The following is a 9,370-nucleotide window of genomic DNA, read 5'->3' as shown; positions in this document are numbered from 1 at the left end:
CATGGAGCAGCCAGAGCTGTCAGCCTGCATGGAGCAGCCAGAGCTGTCAGCCTGCATGGAGCAGCCAGAGCTGTCAGCCTGCATGGAGCAGCCCGAGCTGTCAGCCTGCATGGAGCAGCCAGAGCTGCCAGGTTGCATGGAGCAGCCAGAGCTGCCAGTCTGCATAGATCTGCCAGTCAACCAGACTCTTCCAGATCTGCCAGTCAACCAGACTCTTCCAGATCTGCCAGTCAACCAGACTCTTCCAGATCCGCCAGCCAACCAGGATCTGCCGGAGCCAACTACCTGCCTGAGCTTCCTCTCAGTGCTGAGCTTCCTCTCAGTGCTGGGCTTCCCCTTAGAGTTGAGCTTCCCCTCAGTGTTGAGCTTCCCCTCAGTCCCGAGCTGCCCCTCAGTCCCGAGCTTCCCCTCAGTCCCGAGCTGCCTCAGTCCTGAGCTACCCCTCAGTCCCGAGCTGCCTCAGTCCCGAGCTACCCCTCAGTCCCGAGCTGCCCCTCAGTCCCGAGCTGCCCCTCAGTCACGAGCTGCCCCTCAGTCCAGTGGGGTTCTGGGTGAGGACTACTAGGCCATGGTCGGCGGCGAGGGTGGACTATCGCAGGACGCAAGGGGGAGGAACTAAGACATTCATGGAGTGGGGTCCACGTCCCGAGCCGGAGCCGCCACTATGGACAGACGCCCACCCGGACCCTCCCTATGGTTTTGATGTGCGTCCGGGAGTCCGCACCTTAGGGGGGGGGGGATTCTGTCACGCCTTGGTCTTAGTATTTTGTGTTTTCTTTAGTTATTTGGTCAGGCCAGGGTGTGACATGGGTTTATTGTGTTGTCTTATTGGGGTTTTAGTAGGCATTGGGATTGTGGCTGAGTAGGGGTGTCTAGCATAGGCTTGGCTGCCTGAGGCCATTCTCAATCAGAGTCAAGGGTTTTCTCGTTGTCTCTGATTGGGAACCATATTTAGGTAGCCTGGGTTTCACTGTGTGTTTTGTGGGTGATTGTTCCTGTCTCAGTGTGTTTGTATTTCACCAGATAGGCTGTCTAGGTTTTCTTGTTTTTGTATTGTTCGTGTTTTTTCATTATTTAAGATGTATCGAACTAACCACGCTGCATTTTGGTCCGCTCTCCTTCGACGGAAGAAAGCCGTTACAGGCGGTCCTCATAAGAGCCAGTTTCATCATAGTGTTTCATGTTTTTGCGACTGCACTTGAAGAAACTTTAAAAGTTCTTGAAATTGTCCATATTGACTGACCTTCATGTCTTAAAGTAATGATGGACTGTCATTTCTCTTTGCTTATTTGAGCTGTTCTTGACATAATATGGACTTGGTCTTTTACCAAATAGGTTGTCTTCTGTATACCCCCCCCCACACACACACACCTTGTCACAACACAACTGATTGACTCAAATGCATTAAGAAGGAAAGAAATTCCAAGGCACAGCTGTTAATTTAAATGCATTCCAGGTGACTACCTGATGAGGCAGGTTGAGAGAATGCCAAGAGTGTGCAAAGCTGTCATTATTACATGATTACATGATTACATATGTGTTATTTCATAGTTTTGATGTCTTCACTGTTATTCTACAGTGTAGAAAACCATAAAAATAAAGAAAACTCTTGAATGAGTAGCTGTTAAGGATGCAGCATGTTCTGGCAGTAAATTCTAAAAAAAAGAAAAAAAAGAATTGTGAGTGGTTGACGCTTGCACCAGATGTCTGTACATGTTTCATGAAAGATAATCACAGAATTGACATTAATTTGCATGTTCCTGCGTAAAAACATTGTTCCTAAAATACTTTTCTTTATAACGACATATTTAAACTTTTAATTTACCCTGTGAAATATTTAATCATGTTGAAAGTAAATAGTAATTACACTTTTAAGGTGATTTTAACAACGTTTTTTCTAGATTTGATATGGATTCCCATTGAGCACAACTACAAGTACTATACTGGGTGTTTGACCTCATTGTCATATATAGTAATTACATTGTAAATTCACTAATTGTTTCACTTATCATTAAGTTGCTTGTTCCCGTGTAGAGACATTGTAGTTACAATACTTTTCTTTTTAACAACATTGTAATAACTGACATTTTAATATATCCTGTGAAACATGTAATTGCATTGAAATTACATTGTAATTCCACTTACAGGCGCTGTAACAACAGTTATTCTACATTGAGGTGTATTTTCCCAGTGATTGTAATAAAAACGTTTACCCTACTGTTTTGCCACTTAATTTGAAGCTGCTTGTTCAAGAGTACCTACATAAACATTATACTATTTGGAACAACGTTACACCTTTGAAGCCAGAGAAATAAACCCTCAAATCCCTTTTACAAATGCAGGTAAATGGTATTTACAAAGGTTACACCATTATCTGTTTCCCTTCACATTAAGTTTCTTGCTCCTGGGTAGGTACATTTGTTCCATCCAGATCCAATGTAACTACATTGCTCTTACATCTAATTCAGTACATCCTTTAAGCCAAATGATATGGAAATAAGATGGATAACTGAGGCTGTGGTAAATGCTAGGGGTTGCGTTGATACAACAGCTGACGGAGACCTAGCCTGGATTATTTTGGTGGTAGTGGCATGCAGTTACATGTAACAAGGTTACACATTAGGATGCATTGTTAACAGGAGACTGCAATAGTGTAATTACAGAACATGTTAGTTACATTTGGAACAAGATATCTTGTAAATGCATATACATAAATCATGAGTAATTAAACATGTGGAATAACCTCCGACAAGCTGATGTCCTTTTTCCACTTGTGTAATAACCTATACCGCTAAACCCTTATTGCAGTGTAATTACATAGTATTTACATAGTAATTATGTTTAACTAATATGTTATAAATACATTTATCGCTATTTAGTTACATCATTAATTAATGTACACTTAAGTAGTACAGAGATAGTGTTACCAAATGATGTTATGCAGGTAATTCCCTTTCTTCATGACAGTTGTCCAAGTGTTAGTGTTTAGTGTTAAAAAATATATATATAGATAAAACTGTGTAAAAATACAGCTTTGAGAAAAACAGTGTTGAAAAAAACAGTGTCCACAGTGTTTGGGAAAAGGTCTTTAAAAAGCCTACCTTGACTCAAAGTCTAACAGCTCCAGTTTCTCCTAATTCATCAGCACCGAAGTCGTTAAGGAGTCAGCAAACCACATCACTGTACACTGTCTGACAAACCTTGATACATTACACCTGCTTCAGCCAGCTACAGAAGCTACAGCCAGGAGCTGAAGTGTACACAATGCTCTCCCAAGCACCAACACTGCAGATCAGAGTCAGCCATCACTTACTTACACTGCTGCAGGCATTTAGACAACGTACTGCTCTATTCCTGTCTGTCACGATGTTACTGTGTGGAAAATGCATTGTCTAAAGCTATTAGGGGGATATGTACAGTGCCTTGAAAAAGTATTCACCCACCTAGGCGTTTTTCCTATTTTGTTGCATTACAACCTGTAATTTAAATGGATTTTTACACAAAATTGTCCAAATTGGTGAAGTGAAAAAAACAAAACTTGTTTCAAAAGATTTTAACAAATTAAAAACGGAAAAGTGTTGAGTGCATACGTATTCACCCCCTTAGCTATGAAGCCCCAAAATAAGATCTGGTGCAACCAGTTACCTTCAGAAGTCACATAATTAGTTAAATAAAGTCCCCTTGTGTAAAATCTAATTGTCACATGATCTGTCACATGATCTCAGTATATATACAGCTGTTCTGAAAAGCCCCAGAGTCTGCCACACCAATAAGCAAGGGACACCACCAAGCAAGCGGCACCATGAAGACCAAGGAGCTCTCCAAAAAGGTCAGGGACAACGTTGTGGAGAAGTACAGATCAGGGTTGGGTTATAAAAAAATAACTGAGACTTTGAACATCTCACGGAGCACCATTAAATCCATTATAAAAAATGGAAAGAATATGGCACCACAACAAACCTGCCAAGAGATGGCTGCCCACCAAAACTCACAGACCAGGCAAGGAGGCCATTAATCAGAGAGGCAACAAAGAGACCAAAGATAACCCTGAAGGATCTGCAAAGCTCCACAGCGGAGATTGGAGTATGTGTCCATAGGACCACTTTAAGATGTACACTCCACAGAGCTGGACTTTACGGAAGAATGGCCAGAAGAAAACCCATTGCTTGAAGAATTTTTTTTACAAACATGTTTGGAGTTCACCAAAGGGCATGTGGGAGTCTCCCCAAACATATGGAAGAAGATACTCTAGTCAGATGAGACTAAAATAGAGGTTTTTGTCCATCATGAAAACATTATGCCTGGCGCTGTCACGCCCTGGTCGAAGTATATTGTGTTTGTCTTTATTTATTTGGTCAGGCCGGGATGTGACATGGGTTTATTGTGGTGTGTTTTGTCTTGGGGTTTTGTTAGGTATTGGGTGTGTGGCTTAGTGGGGGTATCTAGCAAAGTCTATGGCTGTCTGGAGTGATTCTCAATCAGAGGCAGGTGTTTATCGTTGTCTCTGATTGGGAACCATATTTAGGCAGCCATATTCTTTGAGTGTTTTGTGGGTGATTGTTCCTGTCTTTGTGTTTGCACCAGATAGGGCTGTTTCGGTTTTCACATTTCATTATTTTGTAGTTTCTTCATGTATAGTGTTTTCCTTCATTAAAATATCATGAATCATCATCACGCTGCATTTTGGTCCGTCTCTCCTTCTCCACAAGAAAGCCGTTACAGGCGCAAACTCAACACCTCCCATCACCCCGAGAATACCATCCCACAGTGAAGCACGGTGGTGGCAGAATCATGATGTGGGGATGTTTTTCATCGGCAGGAACTGGGAAACTGGTTGCAGAGATCCCACACATAGGATAACACTGATATTTGGTTAGGATGATGGTGCGGTGAAGAGGAGGTTTGATAAGGATGTACATTTTGTCAAGGCCCGACATGGCTCAAGTATGTGTTTTTTGGTGTTTAAGATAGTTGATTGTGAGTAATCATAATGAATATGCTAATTTCACCAGCTAGCGTTTTCTCTCATAAATTATTTTATGATAGTTCCATGTCTCCCACATGGTTTATCACAAAAGTTGAACAACAAATGACTGGAGTTTCAGTGTAATCACTCAAACATTGACTTTTGGGCGGCAGGTAGCCTAGTGGTTAGAGCGTTGGGCCAGTAACCGAATGGTTGCCGGATCAAATCCCTGAGCTGACCAAGGTTAAAAAAAAATGTGTTGTTCTGCCCCTGAGTAGGCAGTTAACCCACTGTTCCCCAGGTGCCGTGGATGTTGATTAAAGCAGCCCCCCTCACCTCTCTGATACAGAGGTGTTGAGTTAAATGCGGAAGACACATTTCAGTTGAAGGCATTCAGTTGTACAACTGACTAGGTATCCCCCTTTCCCTTTATCAAAATACTTATTACTATAGGTCCACTGCGGTATTGCATAAACAGTGATGACATGTGATGTCAAATGATGAGGTCTTACTTGAAAACTGCATGCCAATATGATGACAAAAATCGATTTTTCAGGAAAACAACTTTCATAAGCATTTGTAATTGCCTCTGACTTTATTTTCCTCTACTAACAGAGGATTATTTTCCTCTACTAACAGCAGGCAAGCTTGCGGACAGCTTTCCATTGTCTTACATCCCACAGGGACCGGAAGAGGACAGGAAACCATGCATATTGTAATAATAATATTAATTTATTAAATCTACCACTAAATCACATTCACAAAGAAGGCTTTTACATAAACAGAGGCGCTTAGCTAGATGAAAAGCCCTTCTAGTCACTCAAAAGTTCAGCAAACACTTCCTGAAGAGGGGATGGACATCAACCTCTGTCGACTGTCATTAGAGAATCGGTTTGATATCAAATCCTCCTAAATGAGCTCAGCAACTTTTTGACTTTGCAAGTGGGAGTAATTTTATACATTTAACTTAAAAAAGTTAAGTGAGTGCCAGGCTACAACAACAATATATTTAGTATTCCTTCTGGGGTCCTACTACAGACTGAAGTATCTGAGGAGATGTGCTGCTGTCCACAATATTTACAATATCTCTCCCGGTTTAGCATAAATCAACTCTCAAAATCGTATCAGTTATGAAACAAGAATATTGTCTCGCTTTTAAAAACAATGGAATATTTATTTATGATTTCACAAGCTCAGCAGAGTATATTATAAATATACATTATCTACCTCTCGTTAAAATGGAGCTTTCAGATATCTAGTCATTTGTCATCAGTTAGCACAACAACACTGGAGTCTATTTGTCGTAATTCAAAGGCTGAATATGTATCCTTGTACCCATATTTAGGTAAACCTTAGGACAGAAATCTGTCATCATCCGTTCTAGTGAGGATTTTTGTTACCCAAGGGGATACGTTTGGGAAACCACTGCATATACAGTCACTTGTTGACATCTTTCGTGTGTTGTGTGTTTATTTATATAACTTAGATACCGTCAATCAAATTAAAACTATCATTTTATCTTAATCACAATAACTCTACTCATCATTCAGGCATGTTTCTTCTTGGTCTTATCTTATTCTCCTGTGTTGTAACAGCAATCCATTGGCCAGAACAAAAAAAATGGGCATGGGCTCAAACTAAAGAAAAAGGAAATACATTATCTTCTAATTTAACTTCAGTTTATGATTGTCTAAGCCTGATAGCATCTATATGACCTCATGATAACAGGGTCATGGAGGAGCATGGCTGAGCGTACGGTCCAGCTTCACAGCAGAGATTTAGAAAATAGATAAACAAGGGAGATATGGGAGGGTCCGTTAGGTGGTTCGTTGTCAATATGATTATATTGATAGTAATGTAGATATTTAGATTAGCAATATCCATTAAAAGATATGCATACAGTGGGGCAAAAAAAGCATTTAGTCAGCCACCAATTGTGCAAGTTATCCCACTTAAAAGATGAGAGAGGCCTGTAATTTTCATCATAGGTACACTTCAACTATGACAGACAAAATTAGATTTTTTTTCTCCAGAAAATCACATTGTAGCATTTTTTATGAATTTATTTGCAAATTAAGGTGGAAAATAAGTATTTGGTCACCTACAAACAAGCAAGATTTCCGGCTCTCACAGACCTGTAACTTCTTCTTTAAGAGGCTCCTCTGTCCTCCACTCGTTTCCTGTATTAATGGCACCTGTTTGAACTTGTTATCAGTATAAAATACACTTGTCCACAACCTCAAACATTCACACTCCAAACTCCACTATGGCCAAGACCAAAGAGCTGTCAAAGGACACCAGAAACAAAATTGTAGACTTGCACCAGGCTGGGAAGACTGAATCTGCAATAGGTGAGCAGCTTGGTTTGAAGAAATCAACTGTGGGAGCAATTATTAGGAAATGGAAGACATACAAGACCACTGATAATCTCCCTCGATCTGGGGCTCCACGCAAGATATCACCCTGTGGGGTCAAAATGATCACAAGAACGGTGAGCAAAAATCCCAGAACCACACAGGGGGACCTAGTGAATGACCTGCAGAGAGCTGGGACCAAAGTAACAAAGCCTACCATCAGTAACACACTACGCCACCAGGGACTCAAATCCCGTGTCCCCCTGCTTAAGCCAGTACATGTCCAGGCCCGTCTGAAGTTTGCTAGAGAGCATTTGGATGATCCAGAAGAAGATTGGGAGAATGTCATATGGTCAGATGAAACCAAAATAGAACTTTTTGGTAAAAACCCAAGTCGTCGTGTTTGGAGGACAAAGAATGCTGAGTTGCATCCAAAGAACACCATACCTACTGTGAAGCATGGGGGTGGAAACATCATGCTTTGGGGCTGTTTTTCTGCAAAGGGACCAGGACGACTGATCAGTGTAAAGGAAAGAATGAATGGGGCCATGTATCGTGAGATTTTGAGTGTAAACCTCCTTCCACCAGCAAGAGCATTGAAGATGAAACGTGGCTGGGTCTTTCAGCATGACAATGATCCCAAACACACCGCCCGGGCAACGAAGGAGTGGCTTTGTAAGAAGCATTTCAAGGTCCTGGAGTGGCCTAGCCAGTCTCCAGATCTCAACCCCATAGAAAATCTTTGGAGGGAGTTGAAAGTCTGTGTTGCCCAGCAACAGCCCCAAAACATCACTGCTCTAGAGGAGATCTTCATGGAGGAATGGGCCAAAATACCAGCAACAGTGTGTGGAAACCTTGTGAAGACTTACAGAAAACGTTTGACCTCTGTCATTGTCAACAAAGGGTATATAAGAAAGTATTGAGATAAACCAAATACTTATTTTCCACCTTAATTTTCAAATAAATTCATTAAAAGTCCTACAATGTGATTTCCTGATTTTTTTTCTCATTTTGTCTGTCATAGTTGAAGTGTATCTATGATGAAAATTACAGACCTCTCTCATCTTTTTAAGTGGGAGAACTTGCACAATTGGTGGCTGACTAAATACTTTTTTGCCCCACTGTATCATGCTTTGGGGCTGTTTTTCTGCAAAGGGACCAGGATGACTGATCCGTGTAAAGGAAAGAATGAATGGGGCCATGTATCGTGTACGTATATTGAGGCATATGCAACATTTGATCATTTAAGAATATAAGAAAATGGAGGAAAACTTGTTACATTAGTAATATTCTGTAATTGATGTCTTTGAAGGAGAGAGAGAGAGAGAGAGAGAGAGAGAGAGAGAGAGAGAGAGAGAGAGAGAGGGAGACCCTACCAACTCGCTCAGAGGGCCCTCAGTTGTCATATGTTGCTGATGAAACTCAGAGGGTGTGACTTCCAGATTGGGGATAGGATCAATACACCCATCATCTTCAGGGCACACTCCTGACTTGAATGATGCAATACATGATCCACTTTGAATGAAGAAAACGAGCATGAAATTCAAATTGATAAATCCCCCTGTTGTGTTACAAAATATGATCTCAGTAACCTCAGTTAAACATTTCATTTGGGAGGTATTTCATCTGTTACATGTCAAGTCTCGAAATCAGACAAACAAATGCACGTGACATATAATTAGGCACGTCTCGCCATTATTTTGTATGACATTGTGCAAACTCCAAACATATCGCAGGGTGTTGGGATAGCACTTCGCTCTGAAGCTTGCAGCCTTGCTGGCTCGTTCGAAGTGGCAATCTGATGGTCTAATTAGCCCCTACACCCTCTACACCCTCCCTCAGCTTTGGGACACTTGTGCAAATGGCAGAGGCAAATGAAGGTCCAAGGGATAGGGGGTGATTAGGGGGTGATTAGGGGGTGATTTGGGATTCAGACAGAGGGAAAATGATGCTACAGTATAGGGAATAGCTGCTTTTCATTATTGGTGCCAACTAGAAAGTTGGTTCATCGCAAGTTCAAGGACAAATCACTGTGCATTTGTGTGAAAGA

Source organism: Oncorhynchus nerka, linkage group LG21 (assembly GCF_034236695.1).
Source record: "Oncorhynchus nerka isolate Pitt River linkage group LG21, Oner_Uvic_2.0, whole genome shotgun sequence".
In the NCBI taxonomy this organism is placed as follows: domain Eukaryota; kingdom Metazoa; phylum Chordata; class Actinopteri; order Salmoniformes; family Salmonidae; genus Oncorhynchus; species Oncorhynchus nerka.
Note: the sequence above shows the minus strand (reverse complement) of the source record.